The 26,806-nt window shown below is 39.6% G+C and overlaps 1 protein-coding gene and 1 long non-coding RNA gene across 3 annotated transcripts in view; one reads left to right on the forward strand and one right to left on the reverse strand.

Annotated features, from left to right (window-relative positions):
- The window catches only part of BCKDHB (branched chain keto acid dehydrogenase E1 subunit beta), a 229,740-nt gene extending 224,969 nt beyond the window's left edge, over positions 1 to 4,771 (forward strand). For both annotated transcript variants that reach the window (XM_008516297.2, XM_070559021.1), the window contains one exon: positions 4,312 to 4,771. The gene's annotated coding sequence lies outside the window, so the exon portion shown is untranslated. The remainder of the gene's footprint in view (positions 1 to 4,311) is intronic.
- A 1,321-nt stretch (positions 4,772 to 6,092) lies between these two features.
- LOC139073620 (uncharacterized) lies at positions 6,093 to 17,581 on the reverse strand. Its single transcript, XR_011522540.1, has 3 exons — positions 17,471 to 17,581; positions 11,915 to 11,997; positions 6,093 to 10,533 (listed from the first exon to the last, which is right to left on the reverse strand). It is a non-coding gene; the product is annotated as an uncharacterized lncRNA (long non-coding RNA).
- Between the last annotated feature and the right edge of the window lie 9,225 nt (positions 17,582 to 26,806).

Here is a 26,806-nt window from a genome sequence, read left to right on the forward strand (position 1 = left end):
AAGTAGTTCCATGAAAATATTGTACATCAAAGTGTATGTGCAAATGGCCAAACTACAATAGAATGCTCATTCGAAACTGTTAATTTAGGGGTGATGGGCTGTCAGTAGTTTTTCTTTATTTTCTTAATCTTCTCCGTTCTTGAAGTCACAAATGGAGTCAGCCTGGCTCTAAGTTATCCTCCAGCAGCGCTGTCTGCTGTTCGCCTTCTGGTTGGTAGATTCTGCGGACTTGAGACTAGGCCAGTGATAGAACACCATCTTCTTGACCGCAATGACTGGTCAAGGGATATGGAAGGCGATCAAAATTGGGCCAATCAGAGCCCTTCTTCAGGATTTTTCAAACAAATAGATCTGGAAAGATGTTATTCTGGAGGGACCTACGGCCACCTTTCCTGTGGAGGAAGGCCCTCTTTATCCATATGGGAACAGAACCAATGTGCTGAGGAAATCTGCAGAGCAAGATGGAGTCAGTTCTGGCCAGGTTTCTGGAGACAGTCACCCCCCAAACGAGCCGCACTTCTGCCACGTGCAGCCTCCACTATTCCCTTCTTCCTTTCGTTCTATGAGGAATTACTCCTGGAGCCTTCTGATAAACCACCACTTTCTTTGTTCTAGGTTGGATTTCTGTTGCTTGCAACCAAAAGCATCCTAATTCAGTCCTTCTAATGCTTTGAAATATACTGAGTTTGAAAGAAGAAAGTCCACATGTTTTTAATAAAATATACTGGGGGAAAACCCTCCACCCTTGGGACTAGTCTATATATCGGGCTTGAGTTTTTCCTGTCTATGACAAAAAAATTAGCTGCGCTTATTGCTGCGTTAATGTCCATGAAAATAGACTTTCAGCCTGAAAGTTGAATGCTGGCAACCTTCCCTCTGGCCATAAAGATGAGCAGTTCCACAGCATCTATCTCTTAGAAACCTCACTCTCTGGAGGCTTCTTCAGGCAAAGTCCTTACCTAAGGCGTGAAACCTTAGAACTGTTGTTAAACTTACCCATAGAGCTGAAAAACAGCCCTTGGGAGTTTTCGTTTTCAAAGAATTTTAACAATAAGACTATTGTCAGTCTAACAGCAAATTTTTCTTTCCGAATATTTTGTGTGAATTCCTCATATTTAACCTCCTTCCGTTGAATCATAAGTTTACTTTGACCCTTATTTCATCTTTTATGTGAAATCAAAGAGGTTAGAGAACAATGTAGTGAATGTATGTGTAACTTCCGCCTAACATAAAAATCTGTCCTAGGCTACCCTAACCCAGAGGGAAAGTTAAAGCCCCATGCATAGTAACAAGTAGTGTTTTTTTAAAAAAATCTGTCCCAACTGCTAGACGGCCTCACAAGAGTTTCTCTAGTTATTTTTGCAGATTGCTGGAGGGTTGCTTTCGAACAGTCATTTGAACAGCCACATGGAGTCCATGCTTCTCTGGCTCTGGCTCTGGCTCCAGCTCCCTGCAGAAATGTCTGCTGCCAGCAGCTACAGCAGGCACTTCAGGGCTGCTCCTTCCACAGGGGCCACCAGCAGCCGGCCCTCACTGCCCTGAAGCGCCCCTGGAAGCTCCCCACAGGGACTAGGGATAGATGTGAGTACCACTGATGCTGTTTTTTGGGCCCCTGGAACTGAGACAGTGCTCTGTGTTCTCCTGAGAAGTGGGAAAATCTCTCATCTCCCATTGAGATACATGGATTCCAAGAGAGTGTGGCTGTACCCCCAGCATCTCAGGGATATTTGGTAAAACAGATCAACTGTTGTACTTGGAACCTGTGTCACTCTCTGGGGCTCAAGCATTGTTGTTGGTCTAAGTCTGGCTCCCAGCTCCCTCTTCCCTGAGAACGCGCGTCTGCGCGGGGCTGCTCTGTTTCTCGGTACACACAGACCATCGGCCGACTTGCCCACCCATCCTGCAGGCCAGTCTAGATCCTAGAGCAAGCCTCCTTTAGTCCTTGGCTTACTCTTCTAAGGAAAGACCTCATGTCTGTCAGATTTATTTGATGTTATTATGTGCACAGTAACAATTTTCATATAGATTATGGGAAAATTGCCTAGGAGAAAATGGACCAGCAATGCTTTGATATTTATGGTATATCCATATGATTAGATACAACGTAGAATTTGCAAGTAACGATTATGGAAATTATATAGCAACATGCTCATTATATACTTTTTAGTGGAAAAATCAGGATACAAAATTATATGTGTATTATGATTACCACTATTATTACTTATTACAACTATTATTACTTACGATTTTTCTTGCACATGAATAGAGAATATAGCAGTGTTAGAGTGAGGACCGTGAGTTATATCATTATAAAAGATAATTTATTTTTGAGTATGTTTATTATGCAAAGTAATAAAGTACTGGATATATATTTTGCTAAACTGTTAGTAAGTACTAAGCATTGCATAAGCTTCTTATCCTTTAAAACACGGTCCCTAAGTACCAGTACTAAAGAATCTTTTTGTTCGGCTGATTACTTCAAGAACCTGAAAAAAATAAAATGCAATTTTTTGTTTCTCCCTCTTAAACCCTCTTTTTCTCCCCCACCCCCATCATACACACACATACCACGAATGATTTGTTAGATAAACTCAAAAGGGAAGATTTAAAAAGAAATAATTCACCATCTACAGTACTATACTAATTTGCTTGTAAAGTTTTAAACTTTTCTATTGAGACATAAGTTTATTAGTTAGGGTCACAGCCCAAAATCTATGTCACATTCAAAGGTTTTAATTGCATAGTGTTTGATCAAGGGACTGTTTACAAAGGCCTGCGCAGATGCCGGGGACTGGGAAGGAAGGGGGAGGCTCTACCCGCCCCACCCTCCAAGGGGCACAGAGAGGGATGGCCCTGGAGCCTGATGAGAGCTACAGCCTAGTCTAGCAGGGGCTAAGGGGCTGCCTGACAAGGGGTGTGGCCACAGAGAAACAGAACAGCTGCTGAAATAGCATGGGGAGAGGGGAGGGTGCACATCCTGCTCTCCTTCTCGTCCTGCCCGCTGATGGCCTGCCAGTGCTTCCCATGGCCAAACCCAATCTCAAGCTCAGAGGCCCAGGTAGCCTGGTGATGCAGTGCCTGGAAGTCAGCCTCTGCAAACCGAGCAGCGCGAGAAGGGTGGAGATGGACTTAAAGGGACCGATGGAGCCAGCCAGCGCACAAGCCCCAGCTACTCCATGTCATAGGAGACAGTAGCACCTGTACCTGTTTAACTGGACAAACCTGTTTACTTTCTCTTTTGCAAGCTTACTCTTTTCGAAGCTGATGGAAAATGTAGATCTTTTTTAGTTATGCCACCTTTTCCTGGGCGGGCCTGGGTTTTTGATGGGTATGGTTCTGCTGGTGGAAATTTATGGCAGAGCATCTATAAGTTGTTTGTGCAATGATACTCTGGGAGTCCCCAGTCTTCCTGCAGACGTGTGGGCGGGGCGCACTCTCAACCTGTCGCCCAGCTGCCACGCGGGAGCACCTCTATGTGCCGCCTCACATCTACTGTTTCCTGGCTCTCTGCTTTTTTCTTTCTTCTTCCACTTTATTGAGCACAATCTCCAGTAGATTCCTTATAAAGTCTTCATGGGGGGCTGGCCCCGTGGCCGAGTGGTTAAGTTCGCGCGCTCCGCTGCAGGCGGCCCAGTGTTTCGTTAGTTCGAATCCTGGGCGCGGACATGGCACTGCTCGTCAGACCACGCTGAGGCAGCGTCCCACATGCCACAACTAGAAGAACCCACAACGAAGAATACACAACTATGTACCGCGGGGGCTTTGGGGGGAAAAAAAAAATCACAAAAAAAAAAAAAAAAAGTCTTCATGGGAAGCTAATTTTCTGAGACCTTTCATGTCAGAAAATAGCCTTACTCTAACCTTGACTACTAACCTGGCTAAGTGTAAAATTTTAGGCTAAGAACAGAATAGCTAAGGCATTGCATAATTTTCTTCTCTCACTTGTCTAAGTCTCTTATTTCTCTCAAAATTTGTCTCTTTGTCGGACTTTGTGAGATCCTTCCTTGACCGTATCTTCTAACTTTCCTATTTTGGCCAACTTTTTTTTTTTTAACCTTTGTTCCTTTCTCACAGCATCCCCTTCTGATTTTAAGGCTGCCGTATATGTATATATGTGTATATATACCTACAGGCATATACTTATATACATAAATATGTACACATGTGTTTTATATGTGTGTTTTTAATCTCTCAGGATATGTATAAAGCTGTGGCTTTTTAAGAATTTTTATTGTTTTTTCTGAATGATATTGTTTCCCTTAGTTTCCATTTTTCCGTTTATTTTGGTTTCTCTCTTTTGTCTTATATAAGGTAATGGCCAGTTGTTTCTGTCCAAGACTGAGGCATCAGCAGCTGATGTGGATTGTGGTATGTCTGGACAGTGGAATATTATTCGACTATAAAAATGAAGGAAGTCCTGATATATGCTGCAATGTGGATGAACTTGCAAAACGTTATGTAAGAGAGAGGCCAGATACAAAAGGTCACATACTGCATGTTTCTGTTTATATCAAATATCCAGGATAGATACATCCACGGAGACAGAGTGCAGAGCGGTGGGTGCTGGGGGTGGGGTGAAGGGGAGAGTGGGGAGAACGTTCTTGAGGGGTGAGGGCTTTACTTTGGAGTGATAGAAATTTGTGGAACTACATAGAGATAGTGGGTGCACAACATTGTGAATGTATGAAATACCACTGACTTGTTCACTTTAAACTGGTTAATTTTATGTTATGTGAATATCGCTTCAATAAATTATTTTTCTTTAAGCTGACTGGGAGATCTGTCCTGTGTATGTGTGGCATGACAAGCAGTGGCCTTCATTTCTGGGTGATTGGGCAGAGAACCTACAATTAGAGAGGGCCCCAACATTGTTGATCCATGCAAGGGTTTCCTCTGGGGCTTTTTCCCAAGAAAAGTGTTCTGCTCTCCCTTCTAAAGAATGGCAGCCTAGTTCATTGAGTGCCACTTGGATCTGGGGTTAGGATGTAACATTAAATCCCATGTTTTCCACCTTGTGCATCATTCACTCTTGCTCTGAACCAGGTTTTCCTGATCCCAAAGGCTCTCCCTTTCGATTTCCCCAGGGGCTGAACCTCTGGTCTCCATGGGGCAGGTGGACACCTTGTTCTCCTCATAGGGGCGAGAGAAGGGAATCCCCAGTTTTCTTCCACTTCTCTCAACCCCTTTGTGCCACAGAGAGACCCGCCAAGGGCCTTGCTGAAGCCAGACAGCCTCTCCTCAGGTTGGCCCTGTCCTCTGTCACTCTTCCTGTCATGGATTGGGGCTTCCTCCTCTGGCACAGCTCCTCTGATTTCACTCTCCTGACAATGTGTTTGTATACCCTCTCCACTTTTCTTTGTCTTTGAGGTTTATACTTTAAAAAATGTTTTCCTTCATTATCATTTTAATGCCATCTCCAGAAGGAGAGGAGACAAACCTATTTGTTGTTCAATAGGCTGGTTTAACTAGAAGGCTGTACATTCTTTTGGAAAACTTGCCAGGGGAATTTCTACCTCAGAATGAAAAGAATGTGGCCCAATTGTCAGCTCTAAAGTAAGCTGTGTGCTCAGGCAAGTTAACAGATTGCCTAATCTTTCCTTGTGCCTGACTTTGGATCATTAAAATGGTGATGGGAGGTGGTAAGGCAGGGCAGCACGTGAGGGACCCACATTTGTTAAATGCTGGTTATGTGCTAAGAGAACAACACTTCTGCTCCTTAAGTGCAAATTACTGAAAGTAAACATGTATTTACCCGTCTTGTGTGATTGTTTTTGCAAAGTATCAGTTCTCATAACTCGCTTTGAAATAGGTGGAAATTAAATAAGGTAGTGTCTCCGGAGCCCTAGAACCTCCGCCTGTGCCTCTGTTACAGACTTCTCACGCGCCACTGATTGTTTACACCTTTGACCCCCAGCCCCAGCAGGAAGGAATCCTGCCTTATTCATCATCGTGCGCAAAGTAACTCAATGAATAGTTGCACGATATATGGTGCTCCTGTTATAGGAATAATAATTTAAATGGAAGAAAATAAGTTGGTAAATAAATGTAAAGTCATCTTAGAACTCAATATCAGTGATGAATAAAACAGAGCCTTGTGTTCACAGATTGCTGCTTGGCAATCCTTTTTTTATTCTAAGAAATCCATTGGTACGTGTGCATTCCATCGCAAGGGCCAGAGATCTACTCATATTAGTTTATGCAGGGTGGAATTTATTCTAGCAAATCTAATTGCAGGAAGAACTCTAGGACTTATAAGAATTAGACAGTTGTTATATAGTTCTTTTAATCCCCCTCCTCTCTTGATATCTCCTCTCTGCTGCATGCCAGCTTCATTCTTTTCTCTCTGCTGACCTTCCAATTCACTCATCACCTAATGCTTGGTGGCCTTAAAATAGCGGCCTCTACCTGGCTTTCAAGCTTGGCTTCACATAGTTAATGGACTCAATATTTGTTAGTCCTAATTCTGGGTTCCCAGGAGTGGGAATAATGGGCCTAGCTTGGATCAGGTGTCCTGTCCTGGTCCACAAGTGGGACAGGGTGCACATGTGCACTGCGTGTGGAGGGTTGGGAAAAGATGGTTCTCTACCAGAATACGCTCGACAGGTCCCTCTCTCGGAAGGAGTTGATTATTGTTGTCGTTATTGTTGTTATGTCTTGCTAAGTAAGCTGTTTTATCCAAAACTAAGTAGATGAAGGTTAGGTGAAGTGTGAATGGACATGTTCTCCTTAGAGGATTTCATATAGCCAAGGAGCACCTAGGGGTGGGAATGGGACTGGGGGGTCCTTTGAGGCTGTCTTGTCTGGCACTGCTCTACTGTGATCAAATAGGAGCACCCACTCCCAAAAGAAATAGTACTCTTTCTCTGCTTCAGCCAAATTTCTCAAGTGGTCAGTCAGATGCTGGCAGCTAATAAAGGAATTGGCAAATGGAATTTGAGATAATGGAGCCTCTGTTACACCAAGGCTTGGGAGCCACACATGGGCAGAGGGATTAGCTAGTTTCCATTTCTGTGACTCTCTGAATGCTGTCTTTGCACACAGAGGTCACACGTTGTGAACTGAGAAGGAATTAGAAGTACAGGCAGATTCTGAGAGAAAGTCAGAAAACTGGCATGGCGGAAAGGTAGAGCTGCTCCACAGAGGAAAGGTCACATTTTGTGTAGAAACAGTGGTCCTGAGAGTTGCACAATTAAGTAGGTCATTTTTGTATTGTGTCATTATTTAGATAGCCCATCTGTGTTCTAGGCTGTTTCTGAGAAGTAATGATTAATTGCAAGGGGAGGCATGGCCTGGAACTGGAGGCCTGTCTGGGCTCTGAAGCAGCACTAGGAAATCGACTTCCTGCTTCTTCCTATAATGGTCAGCACAATCCTGCTTTCATACTCTCTTTGTTTCCTCACTTACCTTCAGTCCCCCAGGTCAAGGGAGTCTGACCTCATTTTGAGTCAGAGTGAACTCTTGAACTCCCAATCCTGGTTCAGTCAATTTCCTATAGCCAGGATAAAACTGTTTTTTGAGAAGGTACATCAATACTTTCCTCCAAGAGATCAGGGCAAATAACAGGCATGATGATGCTTAATGGCTTCCTAGTGTAATCAGAGGTTGATATCATTGATTTTTCTGTCCTCCAGCCAGCTAACAAGCCATCCAGAGTGCCTGTCCTGGTGCTAGAATAGTGCTGGGTCGCTATTATAGCTGCTCTGGGGTGACCCAGGGGTAAGAGCAACCAAGGACTTGTCATAGGACCTGCCCAGCCTTGTATCGGGGGCATCGTCTCTTGGAATGCTCCCTAGATGAGAAAGTTTTGAGTAAAGCCTGGAATCTAAAATAGATATTTATGCTGTGAGACAAAGCAGAGAAGCCTTTACTGGTTGGGGCACATGCAAAATTTGACGTGAGAAAAGATCAAGTTGGCCTCCCAGTTTTAAACACCACTTTTCTCAGAAAAGTGGCCCTAAAACTTTCAAAAATTGCAAACTGCTTGAATTTTATACTTAATAAATGTTGTTCTGTCAACTCCCTGACTTGAAATGAAAGTTGCATTAACCAATGACGTGCCTTTAGATGTAAATTTAAATAAAGCACCTCTAAGGAAGACTAAAATTCTATGTAATTTTACATAATTAAATGTAGCTATTTTGTCATGCTACAATTTTCTGCTTTGCTCCTTATGTCTACAATTTTGATGTTCATCATGGATTTGGATGGTTTATTTCAGTGCAAGCTTACCCACATTTGTAGAATGCAGATAGTAATTACTCTCTACCCAAAACCAGACAAGATGCCCCAAGTTCTCAGTTTGATGACACTTGGAAAATTTTTAGCAAAGAAAATAGTGAATGCTCTTCAAATCTGGGCACAAACAGTGAAGGCGAAAGTAGTTTCCAGAGGTCACTTTTCCTTCCACTTCTGTTTTAGCTTTCCTGCTTCTCTGTCCTCTTCATTGGCGAGAATTTGATTGAGCATATTGACATGAGCATTTCTAAAAAAAGACTGAAACCGCCGTACAATTCCAAGGGCTAATATGTTTTTGATCACAAGAAACTCTTTTTTCAAGAGCCTATCTTTAGGGAACATTTATTTTCTTGTCTCTTCAAATAAAAGATCATGCAGAATGTCAAAGTCTGAGGGCCTCTGAGTCTTGTATGCAATTTTTTTCTCATTCCCTTTCCATCACATGTGAAAATTAATGTTTTGGATTTTCTACACTTTTTGTGTGGAAAATTATTCATGTACTAAGCTCCTTGAAGTTAGAAAAGCTGACCTCATTCTGTGAGCTTTGTTATACGAACGGTATTATTATAAGCATAGCACAGGGCTGTGGGCCAAGGATATTACAAAAGAAATGTAGGATCAAGTCCATGCTCCGCAGAACAGACAGCCCAGCTAAGCAGAAGGAGCCCAGGAGTCTTTTAAGGTTTTCTTTTATAATAGATAAACTTGATTCTCTAAAAGTCTGAGGAAGTCTGCATAAAAATATTAAGAGATTAAGAGTACGAAGAGTATGTTAATATGGCAATTATGTAGGTGGCTTGTAGTTGACTAACGTTTGGCCAACCCTATGCTTTCCTACAGTCTTACAGCTTCACAGTGAGCACTGGGCTGCTTCTGAGGACCACAGAATGGCTGTTTACGCCATTGACACACAGACATGTGAGGCAGTGAGGTAGAAGTTACGAACAGTTGACAAATATTTCCAACCAACACACAACACCCTTTCTTCCTTGTAAAGTTTGGAATCACTAACCATAATCCTCCAGTGGTGTTCTTTCTTCTTAAATTCATGTGTGCGTATGAGTCATGTGCGCTAGGATTTAGAGAGTGTTTATCACTTACGTATTTACATTTTTACTGTGAACTCAAACATGCAATTACCTCAAACCTAAAATAAATATGACCAACTGAGGAAAGAAAGAACAGCTAGCTGGCATCCTCAAGAGACACTACCATGACCACGGGGCTCTGGATGGACTACTGGCAGCCACAAGGCTTGCAGAGAAACACAGACACTTGAACGAGGCATTGCTGTTGAGTCTGAAGAGAGCGTTTGATGGATGGGGGAGGAAGGAGATTCAGGTCTCGTGATGTCAGGTGGGGAGGTCTGGAGCAGTGAAATAGTGGTGAGAGGACAACCCTGCTCTCTGATTGTTCGAAGTTATTTTCCGAAAAGTATTATTCTACAAGCAAAATGTATTTATCTATCTATCTCAGAAGTAAGAAGAGCCTCTTTTCCCTCACTTTTTTTCTTCAGGCCTCTTCATTATCGCCAGTTGCCCCAAAGTGAGTAAACCCAGCCATTTGTCAGGAGCCTCACACTCTGGCTCTCAGCTGAGATTAAAACCCAAACTTGTTCACACTGTAAAAATAGACTCATGATACCAGGAAAAGTGTTGGCAATTCATAGAAAGATAGGTTTGCTCTTCTTTGGCTTGCCCTGTACAATCAGCAAACCTGTTGAAAGCAAAGTTGGGACCAGGAACTCGTTCTGAGCAGGAAGCCGTAATGTGACACCCTCGGAAATAATTGAAAAGCAAATGATCTCACTACAACTGGTATTAGTCTTTCAGGTATAATCACTCAAAGATGCCTTAGAGTATATGCAGTTTGTGTTTATATTAGTACAGAGTGTGTTTCAATTTTCTGCAAGCCGTTTTCAGTCTCCAGGCCAGTGCCACCACCTTGAACCTAGAATAATCAAAGCAGGAATCGCCCTGTTGTTTAGCATTGAGCTCTGCTCATTAGCTGTTAATGAGGCAGACTTGTAGAGCCAAATCCCACGTGGGCCAGTTGGCTTCATAGTGAGAGAAACACGTTTCAAAGGCACAGACTGAATTCTCATCTCTAGGCAACGTCAGGCAGATGCCAATCATGGGACGCAATTTGATCTTGAGGAAATAGTATGGATGTTTAGTGTACTGTAGCCCATACTTGTAAGAACAAAAAGCACCAAATATGGCCTATGGTCTAGAACAACTCAGCATACTGTTCACAGACAGAGTCAGCAACATTTCCTTTTAATGGTGAGAGGAAAATCTGGAAGAAAAAGAAAAAAGTTACCTATGTATGAAAGTCTAATTTTGACTTAGAACCCAAGTGTCCTGTTGACCTAAAAATGATATTTTGTTCTGCTTATCATGTTTTACACAATATTTTTGATGTTATTCTTGGTTTTTATGTATCTTATTATAAAAGTCTCCCATTTTCCTGTTTCATAATATAGTGCCTAAACTATAAAGAATAGAAAGCAAGATACCTAAGTCAATTTATCCTTTCATCCATCCTTCCATCCATCCATCCAGACACCCATTCATCCATCCATCTAGACTTCAAATACACTTTCTGAGGGTTTAATCTATCCTTGCTGCATTAATGTTCTCTTTGCTTACTCCTTAATCCTTTGAAATCTGGCTTCCAATCCAGCTACTATCCCCATATTGCTCTCTCAAAGGTTACCAGGTTAACCTCCATGTTCAGTGTCTATTCTCAATCCCCAGCCTAGGGACAGAGGGAAGAAAGGCAGATTTCAGAGGTGAGCCACCTCTCTGGAGCCCTAGCCTATGCCAGCTGGGAGGGCAGCCATGAAAAGTCTTGTCTCCTCTCCACCCCCCAGCAAGAGAGCTGTTCCAGGGCTGTATTTGAGCAAATAACAAAATTCTTGCTCCCAAGCACTCTCCTTTGACTGCCATGACTAATTATCCTGGTTCCCCTTCCATCTAATAATCCTCTCAGGTTTGGCCCACTGCAAAATGAAAATGTGAGTTCACTTGTTAAAAATCAGGAAAAAGTATCATTAAAGATACTCAGATATAAGGTTTTTTTCCTTTCTCTTGCAGTTTCTCTCTTGTGATGGTGTCTTTTTATTTGCGATTTAATGTCATTCTAAGTAAGGAAAAATTAAAATTTTAAATTATTAGTGTACATTTTACCATTTATTTTTATATTCTACAGCACCAATTTTAAATGCAAATTTAAGAGCATTTAGCTTTACAATCACTGAAATTACACCGTATTTTGTGGCTCATATACACATATGTATTTCATTCCTACTGGGACAGTGAAATCACTGCACAAAGCAAGCTGCTGTTTCTTTATTCCACTTCTCGAGATGCATGCATCTACCAGCCCTTTCTACCATCGGGCTCGCTCACGAGGAAGGCAGAACTGAAAGAAAAAGGAACTGGAGGTGGCCTTATCTCTCCCTTTCGTTCTGTCATCATTTTCAGTATAAGTGGTTGGTTAATACAAAGAAGTAACACAAGTAAGAAAGGATATAAGAGGATTTCTTTGTCATTTGTGTTTCTTAGAATGCCACTGATATCTCTCAAACCAGCAAATTCTGGTTTGAGCAGAACTGTGGCCTCTTGGGGCTTTCAGCCTCATACCCCCTTACTCAGTGGAGATGGAACACACTTACCTTGAACTCACTTTGAGTCTTTTAGAACCCCCACACATCATGGACGCTAGACTTCTGTGCTCAGGAGACATCGTAAAGGCCATCTGTGAATGGGGAGGCAAGGAATGGTGGACATGAATATTGCAGCTATTTCCTTTCCTTATTCACATGCTCCATTGTCCCATCCAACTTTAGTCACACCACACAGTTCAGAGACATAATTATGAAGGATTTCAAGACTGTAGTAATAGAGCATTTTACTACCTTGGAGCCCTTCTGAGCATGGAGCTTTGTGAGACTGCACGAGTAACACACTCTTGAAGCTGGCCCTGGGCTCTCTCTGATGTCTGTTTCATCCAGTCCACCTAATAAGTCATGTGTAATTCTGTCATCATCTTCTTCTCTTTCTAGATTTTATTCATCCTTATAGATTCAAGTTACACCTCCCTGTCTCTAGTTCCCAGCTTTTTCCCAGGCTCTGAATGTCCGAGTGCCTGCTGAACACATCTCAATACATAACATGTCTAAAAGAAAATCTATCATTCTCCCCTTAAAGCTGTTCCTCCCTGGTTCAGTTACTGGAACCAAAATTTTCAGTCACTTAGTCTACACTCTGCACAATGCTGATGATGTGTTAGTTGCTCAATATGTCCTGGTTTATTGCTCATGTTGAAAATCTGCCTCCAGTTACAGATTTGTAGGACTCAGTCCCAATCAGTCAGGAGTTAGTTGTTCTGGATGTAGATAACACACATCTTTATTTCTTTTCTACTTTCAAAATTATTCTTATATCTTCAAGACGTTGTACAGAAGTAAGGAATTAATGTAAAGTTTAAGCATCCATTTCTACTTAACACTAAATGAAAACTTTTAACAGGAAAGGCATTGATATTAATGGTTAAAATGGATACTGGGGTTTGCAGCAGATTTCACTTAAATCTGCTCACAACTTTGACTTTCTGACATTCCCAAATAAACAGTTTCATTTCTTCTTTTATTTTCTATTTCCAGATTTTTATGCATACATACTTTTTAAAAACCCTGCCAGGGGGCCTCAGACTTAGTCCCTTTCAAAGCCACGTTGGCTACTGTTTTGTTATTTGTATTCTTCTTTGTTGCAGGAATTGTAATTGGATGGGCTTTAATTATGGTGTCTTGATATTTCCAGTGCTTCCCACTTCTGGTTAGGCCATAAATACAATGGCAGTATTTTGTGTTGTTTTTCTGGCACTTTCAGTTCAGACTAGAACGCAGGAAAGGTTCAAGGGTATTAAAAACAACACCAACAACAAAAAAAACACAAACAGAGCTAATAAAGAAAGATGGGGATTTGGATTATTTCAGAGCTCATGATGGTATTTGGTTTATATTTAAGTGAAGTTCAAGTCAGTTCCTGTTTTTATGGGACCCTCCAAGCCAGTTTCTAGCCATCTTTGCCTTAGGTTTGGCATGAGGAAAGACCAAACTGCCTTCTTGCCTGACTGGGGCTCATCCAGTCATTAGCTGCCTGCAACACCAAGGTACAATTTTTACTTATTTCAGATGGCCCAGGCCCTGGAAATAATGTGCTACTTGTATAATAAATCCAAAGAAATGCCAGAATAACATGTGGCTTCCAAAAGTGGCCCACAGAGCTGTTAGGCACGAGAAATAGGAAGCCAACTTAGAATCCAGTATCAAGCTCTCCATCCAAATCTGCATTCTGGCAGAAATTAAAGTGCTAGTTATTTGTGAAATTTGAAAGTAAGATTTTAAATGAGACTTACTTCCAGGCTATTCTAAGATATCTTTCATCTACGGTACATTATAGTAATCCTATAATTTGGAAATACCCAAAACTATTTTAAACTATTTCTTTAAATAGTCTTAACAGTTCCGTGATCTTTCATTACGCAACATCAAAGCCAATAAAGTAAGTTATCAATAAATCAAAAAAATTGATTGAATTTTGCATACATCTAGCACTATTACAAAACAGCAGTAAAATGAATAACTTCGACCTTCAAAAAGTGAATCTTTTTGAGGTAACAATAACATAGGCATGTGAATAATTAGAGGACAATACAATACAGTATATAGTTCTCTTAAAGAACTATAGAGGTTAGAAGAGGAAGAAATCAGATCCCTATGGGAAGGAGAAAGTGAGGCTTAAACTTTCTTCCTAATAATTGGTGAGGACCAAAGAGGGCATCCTCAGAGGGCTTGTGAAAAATAAAGTACCTAAGGGATTTTAGACATTGGTAGATACTGCGTGATATTTTGCGGGTTTTTTAGCTGTAAAAGGACGTGACATTACCAAAGACTGAGCAGTGTGGCTTGGTGAAGAGTTGGGATGTGACCTGAATCATGGAGGAATTTAAGAACTTTAGAGGGTAGCTTGTCTTGATAGAGGAAGACATTATTTCTTAATGGGAGTGGGATGGCAGAGGGAGATAAGAAAGGTCTATTCAGATCCTTTGTCCATTTTTTAATTGGGTTGTCTTTTTATCATTGAGTTGGAGGAGTTCTTTATATATTCTACATACAAGTCCTTTATCAGATATGTGATTTGCAAATCATATTTTCCCCATTCTGTGGATTATCTTTTCACTTTCTTCATGGTGTACTTTGTAACACAAAAGTTTTTAATTTTGAAGTCCAATTTATCTATTTTTTCTTTGTTGCTTGTGCTTTGGTGTCATATCTAATAATCAGTTGCCAAACCCAAGGTCATGAAGATTTACTCCTTTGTTTTTTCCTAAGAGTTTTATAGTTTTAGTTCTTACATTTAAGTCTTTGATCTATTTTGAGTTAATTTTTGTATATGGTTTGAAGTAAGAGTCCAAATTCATTCTTTTGCATTTGGTTATCCATTTGTCCCAGTGCCATTTGTTGAGAAGATTATTCTTTTGCCATTGGATGTCTTGACACCATGGCCAAAACCCACTTGACTGTTGATGTATGGGTTTATTTTTGGGACTCAATTCTATTCCGTTGGTCTATATGTTTATCCTTAAGCCAATACCACATTGTTTTGATTACTTATGCTTTGTAGTAAGTTTTACATGGGGAAGTGTGATTCCTCCTACAGTCATGCATCACTTGAAGAGGTGGATTGTTAGGTGATTTTGTCATTGTGTGAACATCATAGGGTGTACTTACACAAACCTAGATGGTATAGCCTACTACACACCTAGGCTATATGTTACTAACCTAATGGGACCACCATCGTATATGCTGTCCGTTATTGACCAAAACATCATTATGCAGTACATGACTGTACTTTGTTCTTCTTTTTCAGGATTGTCTTGACTATTCTAAGTCACTTGCATTACATGTGAATTTTAGAATGAGTTTGTCCATTTCTACAAAGAAGTCAGCTGGGATTCTGATGGGGATTGTAGATCAGTTTGAGGAGTATTGCCATCTTAACAACAGTAAATCTTTAGATCCATGAACATGGGATGTTTTTCCATTTATTTAGATCTTTCATTTTTTGGACAATGTTTTGTAATTTTCAGAATATAAGTTTTGCCCTGCTTTTGATAAATTTATTCCTAAGTATTTTGGTTTTTTGATGAAGCTGTTGTGAATGGAGTTGTTTTCTTAATTTTATTTTTAGATTATTCACTGCATAAAAAGACTTTTTTATGATTTTTGTGTATTGATCTTATATCCTGCAACCTTGCTGAACTCATTGATTAGTTCTGATAGTTTTTTAGTGGATTCCTTAGGATTTTCTATATACAAGATCATGTCATCTGCTAAAAGAGAGGATTTTACTTCTTCCTCTGTTATCTGTATCAGGAAAATATTATCCATATCTTAGGTCTGGAGGATAGGTATATAGTGCAGGCATACAAAGTGATCAGGTATTTTTTTCTGTCTCTCTTAGATACTTTCTAATTTCCTTTCACCTTATTTGTATGGCCTGTTATAGACATGCCTGCATTTGTGACATTCACCATTATTCTTACATCCCTTTTGAATGAAGTATAGCGTCCTATACTGGATACGCCCCATTTCATCAAGGTCAATGACACCTCTGAGAATAGAACTACCGAATGCTAATATATGTCTATAACCCCAGACCTGGAATGTAGATCCTGCCAGGTATTCAATATATTAGGCCTCTTCTTCTTTATGTTGAAATTAAATATGTTTTGCCTTTCACACACAATCTGTATAGCCACCAGCAGAGGAAAGTTTTATGCCTGCTGTTTTTTGTCACCACCTGTTATTTAACAGTTATAGTTTTTCTTATTCATTTTTCTCCCTGCCCATCACATTTACATATTAAACCCACTTGATGGGGTCAGTGAGTTTTCTAACAAAGATGTTTTCCTCTATTTTCATTGAGATATGTGTTGTGTCTCATTCATTCAGTGGCGTGTTACCAGCTTTCATGTCTAAAAACATTTCACTAAATTATGTTTCTGTGGTTATTTTTGATAACTAAAATCTTTAAATAAATTCTGCATCACATCTCTGTTAAGAGCATTTCTAATCACCAGCAATAAAGTTTATTCCTCATTTTACAGAGATGCAAAATGGTGAGCCCTGTAATTCCCACAGGAACTATTTTATTAACAACCCTAAAAACCAATGACTCTGATCTTGGGAAAGGTGTTTCATATTTTGCATATTTAGTGTAATCTTCTGAGGCTCAGAGAAATTCCCAACACCTTATTAAATAAGATAAACATGTCATATGAAGGTTTTCTACATATTATTTATGTTTTTACTAAATGCAATATAACTGTGATAAATAGGAACCCATGCAGTAAAGGTCTTATTTAATAGCCAATAGATTTACTTTAATGATAATGATGATATATTCCAGGAAGAGGAAGCAAATGCTGAAAATGTTTACCCTCATCTTTGATGCTTTTTTTTTTTTGGAGGAAGATTAACCCTGAGCTAGCATCTGCCTCCCATCCTCCTCTTTTTTGCTGAGGAAGACTGGCCCTGAGCTAACATCCATGCCCATCTTCCTCTACTTTATATGTGGGATGCCTGCCACAGTATGGCTTGCCAAGCAGTGCGTAGGTCCACACCTGGGACCCAAACCGGCAAACCCCTGGCCGCCAAAGCAGAATGTGCAAACTTCACTGCTGCGCCACCAGACCGGCCCCCATCTTTGATGGATTTTTGACAATAATGGACTCCAGACTAAAAAGTACTCTTTTTTATTCTTTTCAATCAACAAATCTGTTTAATCAGATTTGGAAGACATACTATCAGTTTATAACAACAAGTTTCTGGAAATATCAAGACATAAATTGTGGCTTATCAATTTTGGTTCTGATAAAGTTATGTAAGAAAGAAAGTTGTAAGAAAGTTATTGAAATGATTGAGATAATAAATGGCATTTGAAATCCCTTCTCCTCTAGAGAGTTTATGATTCTAGTTGTATGGAGCCACACGTTATCTTCGTTAGATTTGAAATATATTTTCTTTGTATTACTGATATCTACTCTATGCATGCATTTCACTGAAAATTCCTATTTCAAGAGGCATTGGTGGGATGTTCATGCTTTGGGTTTGCAGAGAATCTCTGCGGATGCTCCAGTTCAACATTCAATCTGCTGTCCTGACCTGTAACTCGTGTATCTACCCAAATGTCCATCCCAGGCTCCAGGGGATTATATGGTCCCCAATTCTCTCTTCTCTCCACCACTGCCCCGGAAGTCTTCCCTGTCTTGAAAACTATAAAAAACAAAAACAAAAACAACTCTCACTTCAATTTGAAATGGCTCTGTATTTAAAAAAAAAAAATCCAAAGGACCACAGATCTAATCAGTGAAATGTGATCAAAGGATTCTTACTAGTAATAAACTTGAATTATTATTATATTTTCATTGTTCATAAATTTATCTTGCATATTTTCCTCTTATAGCAGTTAACAAATTCTTATTTTCAATATTGTAATTTATTTCACTCATTTATTATTTTTGCTTTTCTGGTTACTGTATTAGTCAATTTTTACTAGGTCATTCTGTGAATACGTATAAGCATTGGAATCACAGTGGCCTGCAATAACCAACCTTTCTTTCTCATGGACGTGTCGGCTGAGGGCCAGCTTTGGCCCTGCTCCATATTTTCTCCATTTTGGGATTAGGCTGGAGGAACAGCTTCTATCTTGGTCTGGTGGCAGGAGGAAAAGAGCAAGGCCAAACCATGTGTTGGCTCCTACAACTTCTGTTGGGAAGGAACATGTATAACTTCAATCTGTCTTTTATTGGCTGAAGCTGGTCACATGGCCAAGCCTAAGCCAATAGGATGGAGAATTATAGTCCTGCCTTAGAGAGGAAGACTGCAAGTCAAATGCAATGGCAGAAATGTTTAATCCTCTCAAAGAGAAGGGCTGCCTATAGTTAGGGGAAAATAACACAATCTACCACACTTGCATTGATTAGAAACTCGTACAGACTACTTGGTAGAGGGGAATTTTAGAAGCTTGGAGATTTGGACTCCCTTCCTCTCCGTTCTCCATTCCTAGGTATTTGTCCCTCCTAAGCCAATTAATTGGTAGGACCTGTGAACAACTTGCTGGGTGTATGGTCTTGGACTCTTTTTGGGGCCTAGAATGGGAAAGTGGTGCAGAGTTTGCCCTCCTGGGAAGACTGGATAACTGTGATGGAGCACCAGGGATAAGCAACAAGAGTCAAGAGATCCTTAGGAGACACTACTGCTGACCCAACACCTATTCCTACCCTCCATTCCCTTCCTACCCTCCCTCCTCCACATAGACAAGTGCTTCAGGGGAAAGTGATCCCTTCCTCTATCCTCATTTGTCTAAACCAATTGTGATAATCCCATTCTTTTTGCAAGTGCTTGCTTTAGGATGCTTAGATCCGTTTCTGGAAAATGAAATGTTAGGGGCACAATTCTAGGGGTTTTTTTTTTAGAGAAAATTTCCTCAATCCAACTAAAGAGCAATCCCCTTTCTTCCCGTGGGGAAGGCTTCTGTTTGAAAAGGCTGAGCCATTTTTTGACCATGAAGGGCAACAGCCTTAGAGCAAACTCAACACACTGGGGATAAAAGAACAGGGAGATGAAAAGAATTTGTGTCCTTGATATTGTGTTTGAGATACTGATTGTACCCAACTTAGAGTCTACCTCATCTCTGATTTCTGGCTATGGAAGAAAAACCATTCCTTAACCTAGTACTTTGTTGTTTAAGCTAGTGATATATAGGGCTTATTACTTAAATAAAACATCCTGAGAATAGTATTTAAGATATTTATACACTGCTGGTGGGAATGCAAACTGGTGCAGCCACTATGGAAAGCAGTATGGAGTATCCTCAGAACATTAAGAATAGATCTACCGTATGATCCAGCTATCCCACTGCTGGGTATTTATCCAAAGAACTTGAAAACGCAAAGGCATAAAGATACTTGCACCCCTATGTTCATTGCAGCATTATACACAATAGTCAAGACTTGGAAGCAACCTAGATGCCCATCAAGGGACGATTTCATAAAGAAGATGTGGTATTTATATACAATGGAATACTACTCAGCCATAAGAAATGATGAAATCCGGCCATTTGTGACAACACGGATGGTCCTTGAGGGTATTATGCTGAGTAAAATTAGTCAGAGGGAGAAAGTCAAATACCATATGATCTCAAACAATGACTGAAGATACAAACAATGACAAACAAACACATAGCAATGGAGATTGGATTGGTGGTTACCACAGGGAAAGGAGGGGAGGGCAAAAGGGGTGATTAGGCTCACATGTGAAGGGATGGACTATAATTAGTTGTTGGGTGGTGAACATGATGTAATCTACACAGAATTAGAAATATATTGCGATGTACATCCGAAAGCTATATAACGCTATAATCCAATGTTACTGTAATTAAAAAAATTAAAATTTTTTTTAAAAAGATATTCTGAACAGATATTGGTGAATTGCTCTATGATCTCACCAGCAGTATATGACAGTGCCCACGTCATAAAACTATTTTAAAATCGACACCAAGCTGACAGGCTAAAATTGGCATCTTTTTACTTAGGCATATCTGTAATTTAAAATGTGGTCAGCTGTTTTCCGTAAGTTCCTGCTTTTTTTTTTCTTTAATGAATTGTTTTTTCTTGTCCTTCACCAACTCTTCTAAAAGAATGTTAGATATATGAGTTCTTGATATGTAATAAGAATATTAGCACTATATTCCATAAGTTTTATAAACATTTTCATAGTTTGCTTTTCACTTGGCAAACAACTTGGTTCAGGTACACAGAAAATTTAATTTTTTTATGTAACCAATTATATAAATTCTATACATCATTTTTAAATGACTATATAGTTCAAATGCCCTTGTGCATAATAAAGTTAGTTAATTCACCAATAACTTTCAAACGTTTCATAGTTTCAAATTTTACATTTAAATATTCAAATCACTTAAAATTTGTGTTTATGGTATGAGGTGAGGATTCATTTTTCAAAATATTCATCTCATTGTCTCTTTTTAAAAAATTCTAATACTTTTGGAGTAGGCAGTACATTCATATGGTTCAAAATTCAAAAGATGTAAAATAACATGGGCTCAATATGGAGACAATTGTTATTTTTTCTTTATACATCTTCTACCTTGAGAATTCTTTTTCTGAATTTAGTTGAATAAGAAGAGATTTTGAACAATTATTTGGAAAATCGTATTTTATCTGCTGGTACTTTTATACCACAATTTTCTCATTCAGGAGCTCTCTCAATTGGTTGAAAGACATTTACAGGTAATTTTTTTTTCAAGAAGTTAACATAGGTGGTGCAGTGGGCTGAAGGGTGGCCCCAAAGATATGTCCACACCCTAATCTCCAGAACCTGTGATTATCACTACCTTATATGGCACAAGAGCGAATATTGCCTTAAGTGACAAAAGATGTGACTAAGGTGAGGCTCTTGAGAAGAGAAGGGTCTTCTGGATTGTCCAGGCCAGCCCAGTACAATCTTGTGTATCCTTATGAGAGAGAGAGGCAGAGGGAGTTTTGACATAAACATGAAGAGGCGGCAGAAATTGGAGTGAGGGAGCTATAAACCAAGGGACATCAAGGATTGCTAGCAGCCATCAGAAGCTAGAAAAGGCAAGGAATGGATTCTTCCTGTGAGCCTCTGGAGGGTGCATAGCCTAGCTGACACCATGATTTTGGACTTTCAGCCTCCAGAACTGTGAGAAATATAGTTCTGTTGTTTAAGCTGCCATGTTGCGGTAATTTGTTACAGAAGTCCTAGCAAACTAATAAGGTGGTATTTTATGAACACTGGTATAATAAACGAGAATGTCTTTCTCTGCCTTAACATATCAACTACAAGTTGATAAGGTATAAAATTGGGAGGTTGTAAACTTGTTCCTTTAATATTCTCTGGACATTGCATTATTGACTATTAGTGTTGACCATTTAGGGAACATATGTTTTCCTCTTATTGTAGGATCTTTTTTCTTCATCTCTTTGCTAAAATTTTTTCAAGGGTATGCCTCTTCTTATTGATAACTTTCTAGAATGGAATAAGCTTTTTAAATATACCTATAGAGTTTGTCTTCTTCAGCTCAGAATATTTTCTTGTATTAAGGCTCTGTATTAGTCCATTCAGGCAGTTATAACAAAATACCGTAAACTGACTGGTTTATAAACAAAAGAAATTTACTTCTCACTGTTCTGGAGGTGAAAAGTCCAAGATCAAGGCGCTGGCAGATTCGGTGTCTGGTGAGGAGGGCTGGAGTTTTGGTTCAGACACGGCTGTCTTTTTGCCCTAACCTGACATAGCGGGAGAGGTGAGAGAGCTCTCGGGGCCTCTTTTATAAATGTACTAATCCCATTTCTGAGGGCTCCACTCTCATCACCTAATCACCACCCAAAGGCCCCAGCTCCAAATGCCATCACATTGAAGGATAGGTTTTAACATATGAATTTGGGGGGAGACACAAACATTCAGGACGTAGCAGGCTCTGATTACTTTTATTTTATTTATTTTGAGCTTTTCTTTATTAAGACTTGTATTTTGTGTTGGCCCTCTTCTCTGACCTCAGTCTTCATGGTCCTTTCTTTCGTCATTTCCATCTTTGTTCCTTCCTCTGTCTTCTTGGATCGCTGTTTAAATTTGTCCTCAGTAATATTTTTCCACTTTTTACAACAATTCTTATGTTCCTGACAGTTTCCATTGCTGAATCATTGTTGTTATTATTATTATTTATTATTTTTAGCGAGGAAGATTGGCCCTGGGCTGACATCTGTTGCCAATCTTGCTCTTTTTGCTTGAGGAAGATTGTCGCTGAGCTGACATGTGTGCCAGTCTTCCTTTATTTTGTGTGTGGAATGCTGCCACAGCCCGCACCTGGGATCCAAACCGGCAAAACCTGGGCGGCTGAAGTGGAGCACATGAACCTAACCACTATGCCACCAGGCCAGCGCCTCCAATGTTGATTTTGATTCTGCTATTATATTGTTAGCTCTGTTTCAGTCCATTATAACTTCACATTGTCTTTTCTAACTTTTCTCCTTGCAGTTTTTTCCTTCTTGCTTGTAGAAGCTTGATCTTCTTGTTCTTAATTCAGGATGCTGAGCACTTTCCTGAAAAGTTCTTTTGGATCCTGTAGTAGGTCATTTTCGGAGATATACTCATCCTCTGTATCATCCAAATAATATTTTCTAATATAATTACATCCTTTTCCTTAGTAAATTATATTTAATATTCTACTTAAAATGACAGATAGCCTGTAACAAGCCTATAAGAACATCAGTCCTTAGCCTCATCTTAGCCTAACCCTGACCATTCTAATTCCCACTATCCAAAGGCAAACCTTTCAAATCTTTTTATTAGTTTCTTCTGATGCTTCCCTTCTTGATCTAGACATGTTTCCGTTGCTATCTCTTGATTTTATAGTTTTGGATTTATTATTTTACTACGAACTGTGAGGATTATATCTCTAATAAATCCCTCCCCCAATATCCCGACAGAGTATTTTCATAATTTCTCTATCAATCAGTATTTAAAGCTGACACTATCATGACTAGGTATATTTCACTCGTGAGCCATGTAATGTCACAAAAATACAGCTCTTTTGTTCTCCCTGTAGTCACCAGTTGCCTATTTATTATTTGATTAATTTGGATATATCTGTTATTAATTCATGCCTAAACTCCCCCACAGAAGATTAATCTCTCAATTGACCAGCTTGGTTTTGTCTTGGAGACGTCTGTTCTGGAGATGTCTTTCGACCTCCCGCTCTGCGTGGGACCGTTTGCTCTTGGGCTCTCCCCACAGCTGTCCTCTTGGGATTTTGCTGCCCCACAACGGTGGAATTCCCCTTTACCATCACCCCAGGAACTCACTTCTTTCCTGTGTTGAGCCCCTTCTTTCCTGGACTCTTGTGTTCCTCTTTCTTGGTTTCTTTCCTTGTTTCTTTAGAGCTTATTTCCAGGAGCTTCCTGAAAATGTGTAAGTGAAGTAAAATTTTAAGAATTTGCATGACTAAAAAAATTTTTTTATTGTACCTCACATGCTTTTGCTCCTTTGGCAGGATATAGAATTGCAGCTTATAAATACTTTTCTTTTATAATTTGACATCCTCGCTCTATTTGCTTATACATCTAGGGTTACTTTTGAGAAATCTCAGGCATTCACTAACTTTGTACATTAATTTTGTTCCCCCAATTTAGTGAGCTTTTAGCATCTTTATCTCTGAAGCTTTTGAATGTCACTACCAAGTATCTTGAAAGTGTTCATTCATTGTTTTGTGAAGCAGACATTCAATGTGGAAGGTCATGTCATCTGGTTCTAGAAATTTACATTTTATTTTAATTCAGTATTTTCCTCCCTTATATTTTCTCTAATCTTTCTTTCTTGTCCGTTTATTACTTGAATATTGACCATCCTAGTTTGTATCTCTAATTTTCTTGTGTTTTCTTGACTATTTCCCACCTCTTTGTCTTTTTGTTGTACTTTCTGGCAAATTTTCTCAACTTTCCCTTTTGACATTTTAATTGAATTTTTAATTTATCTTATTAAATCCTTAATATCCAAAAGCTTCTTTGTGTTTCCTGAGCATGTCTTTTTTAAATAGAATTCTATTCTTGTTTTTTGGATGCAATTTTTCTCTTGTCTTTTTTGAGGATATTAATTATTGTTTCTTTTTCTTTCTTTTTTTAAAAATTTGCTTCTGCTCCCTGTGTTGTCTCTGCCTCCCTGAGTTCCTCTGTTTCTGTTTGTGTGTTTTGGTCTCCTTTATGTTTGAGATTCTCCTCAACCTCTGATGATCCACTTAAAACTGACCGTAGGCTCTGCACGTGGCGTGGGAGAAGCTTATCAAGCCCAGCTTCACTAAAGTTCAATTGGACAGAGATCTAGCCATTTTTCTGGGAGAATGCCCAACTGTCAGTACCAGTAGGTCTTTCCTCGGGCAGGTGCGTTTCTCCAGTGAGGATGCAAGTGAGCAAAATTGAGGCCCTCTTGTTACGTTAAATGGCCCCAGGCCCTCCTCCCTGTGACTACTCGCTGCTCTGCATGTAGTCTAAAAAAATTCACATGCTCTCCTGATTTATGGCTTCTGCTTGCGTGTGTACTCCCTGACAGCTTGATAAATTAAAACTTTGTTCTGTGAGTTTCTCTCCAGGAACAGGCTGACCACAGGCAGGAAACACACCTACAAGGTATCTATCACAGCTGACAGAAGAATGGGAACAATGTGATGCCTGGAGACCAACATCCCTGGACCCCCTCCTTACCACCCATTTTCCCCATATAACTGCCTCAAGATTCTATAATCCTTGAAGTAGGGTTTTTGAGACATTAGTCACCCAGCTTCCAATTTGCTGGCTAATCTAATCTAATGAAACTTCCTTTCTCAATTTCTAACTCATTGTGATTAATTGGCTCAGATCGCAGCGAGCAGAGTGAGCCCATTGCTCGTTATCAAGGAGGGCTCCAATCCCTGCCTATAGGGCATAGTGTGGCTGCCGGGGTTCCGGAACCAAGTGGGAGGAAGGGAGCCTGAGTCTCAGTTGTACATGTTGGGCCTTCTGGTTTGATCTTCCAGTTGTTACAATACAGAACTGTAGCCTCACTCTCAGCTGTGCCCAGCATTCCTGATTCCAAAATCTCTGGCTCAGCTTGTCCAAAAAGTTGACCTTGGCCAGACAGGGGTGGGTATTTGCCAGGCTTCACAGAATTTAAGAGGAGATCTAGGGATCTATGTGCTTCTTTTGTATACTTTTAAGCAACGCTTCTGCTCTTGATTCTAACTTATAAAAAGAACCCGGGGGCTTTTCTGGTTTCTGTGGTGCCAAGTGGCTGGTGTCCCCACCTGCCCCCAACCACCGCCATCCTTGCAGGGTCAGATACTTCTCTTCTATCTGCATTTCAGTTTTCAAATTTTTGTTCATATCTCTTGTCTACTCTTATCTTCTATTGTTCCCTTTGTCCTTTTGAGTTTAAGTTAATACCATTTACGTGTTTTAAATTCCTTTAAACCATTTGACTGGGATGTCAAGAGAAAACAGAGCTAAATATTTTTTCAATCCACCTTGAAGTCCTAGACATGTCTATATGCTTTTTCTTCTGCAGTAATTTTTCATAGGCTTTTTGCTATTGCTTTCTTCTGTCTTCCTCCTTCCATATTGTGTGACTTGGTGGAACCAGTTGGGTTACATAGTCATCTCACTCTCTTCTCATCACTGTTCAAACCTTTAGAGCAGCTTAATCTCCACAATCTGCACTTCTGTTTTTTCCTACCCAAGTACTTTACCTTTGGGGACTACTTGCCTCCAAATATGCACTTCACCCAGAAATTTTCTTTTACTTTGTGCCTGATTGTTTTCCAGGAGTTTGCGGTATCTGGAGTCAGGCAAAGGACACTCTGCTTTAGAGAGCATCTCTCAATGTCTAGAGAAGGCTATTTGCAGTGTCCTGCTTGTTGTAGGTCCTGGGACTCTGAGTACATGGATGCATGGTGGCAGAGACATGAAACTCATTCTTGGGAATTTTGTTCCACGAAGCAAAGTTAGAGTGTGTCAGAAATTACAGCTCTACCAACTGCCTTTTAGCTTGTGCTAATTCCTCCCAGATTTTGCATATCTTTCAGTCTTTGTTTTCAACGTGATTGAGAATTTTCGTCTATTTTTGTTTCAGCAGCTGTTTAGTGAGAAGTTGAGAGAGGATGATTGGGAATTGCCACCCAGATTCCCTTTGAGCTAGAATTCTTATCCTTTTGGAAATTGTACTTGTGGTTAACTTTAAACTTTCAAAGCATCCTTGTAAACTAGTTCTCAAACATTCCTTTTATCATCAAGACTGAAAGGTGCATTTTAAAGAATCTTGCATATTTATACTCTCCCTACCCAGTTCTCATCTTTATAATAATTTTCTAGTTGGTGGTAATATAAACCAGATTAGTGAACCACATCATTTTATATTACATATTTCCTTTTAATAATTATTTGGAACATTTGCATTCAATTTTACAAATACTCACATTTAAAAAGACCTAAGCTATGTTTCGTGTTTTAACATTTACTTTCAATACTATTTTTTAAACCATAAGACCCCTATTTTTGAGGTGTTTAATTTGATTTACTCCCATTTGGTTTAGTTAGTGAAAATTTTTGGTTTGGTTCTCTATTTCTCTTTTTCTTTTTAAATGAGTACTTGAGTCAAATATTTCTGAACTCCAGCATATCTGAGAATTTCATTCTATTGTCTTAGTACATGAGCAACATTGACTCTTCTTATAAAATTCTTTCATCAAGGCTCCTTCCCCCAGAATCAAAAGGTGTTGTAATACTGTCTCCTTGCATGCCGGGTTGCAGAGGAAAATATTTGCCAATCTGATTTTGTTGCTTTGTTTATTATCTACTGTTGATCTGTTTGCTTGCATCTATGTTTGTAGAATTTCTTTTTTCTTATTCTTCTAATTTCAGAGTTCTCCCA

Source organism: Equus przewalskii, chromosome 9, assembly GCF_037783145.1.
Source record: "Equus przewalskii isolate Varuska chromosome 9, EquPr2, whole genome shotgun sequence".
Taxonomy (NCBI): Eukaryota; Metazoa; Chordata; class Mammalia; order Perissodactyla; family Equidae; genus Equus; species Equus przewalskii.